An 896-nucleotide genomic window follows, 5' to 3' on the forward strand; every position below is an offset into this window, starting at 1 on the left:
TATAGTTGGTTTATATATATATATATATATATATATTAGTGCTGTCAAAATTAGCGTGTTAACGCAGGCGATTAATTTTTTACACGTTAAAAATATTGTTTTTATCCTGTATCATTTCATTTAAAATCACGAAAGAAACTGCAAGCATGCAATGTCGTATAGTTATTTTATCAGTTAAGCCATGAAGTCACCAAAAAGGCAATTAAAGCTGCCTTAAACTGTGCGTGTATGTATTTGTTATATGAGTCACATTTAAGAACATGTCTCTGAAATGCATTGGTTTTCCAAACTGTCCTGGAACAGCCCAGCACTGTCTCCCTCATCTAACACACCCAATTCAACTTATTATTAGAGACTTTAAGATCTGATGTGGTTGTTTTCTGATGTCAGAATAGGTAAAGAGATGCATTTCAGATCCGCGTCACAGCAGCTCTTAAAGGGACAGCAGCCAAAAAAATCTAATAACCAGTTGCTGTGATGTCTATTAATTAAAGATCAAAAGAAAAAAAGAGGAAATCAATAAATTTTGTAGCTTTAAGGATTTATCTATGTTTAATTTAGAATTTAGAGTTTAATAACTTTATTCAATTTCTGTATATTTCCTACTTGCTGAAGGGCACAGGTAACTATGACATTTATTTTAATGGGTTTATGTGAAGATTGTTTTAAGTTCACTTAAATTCGAAGTTATTTTAAGTAGTCTAATAAATGTTCAAATTGATAGCTCTTGTAATATTGAATGGCTAGTCAATGGTTAAATATTAGGGGAACAATTTCCTTGAGACATCAGTGGAATTAGTGATACTGTCCTTCAGTCATAAAAAAGATGACAAATATTAAAAATATACTGTCTTTATGTTGTTTCTACATTAATTTGAAGATTAAATGTTAAATGT

At 30.4% G+C, this 896-nt stretch overlaps 1 protein-coding gene across 1 annotated transcript in view; it reads right to left on the minus strand.

Annotated features, from left to right (window-relative positions):
* LOC107669074 (teneurin-3-like) overlaps nt 1-896 on the minus strand; it is a 119,408-nt gene that overhangs the window by 29,037 nt on the left and 89,475 nt on the right.

This window comes from Sinocyclocheilus anshuiensis, unplaced genomic scaffold (genome assembly GCF_001515605.1).
Source record: "Sinocyclocheilus anshuiensis isolate Anshui unplaced genomic scaffold, SAMN03320099.WGS_v1.1 scaffold124, whole genome shotgun sequence".
Lineage (NCBI taxonomy): Eukaryota > Metazoa > Chordata > Actinopteri > Cypriniformes > Cyprinidae > Sinocyclocheilus > Sinocyclocheilus anshuiensis.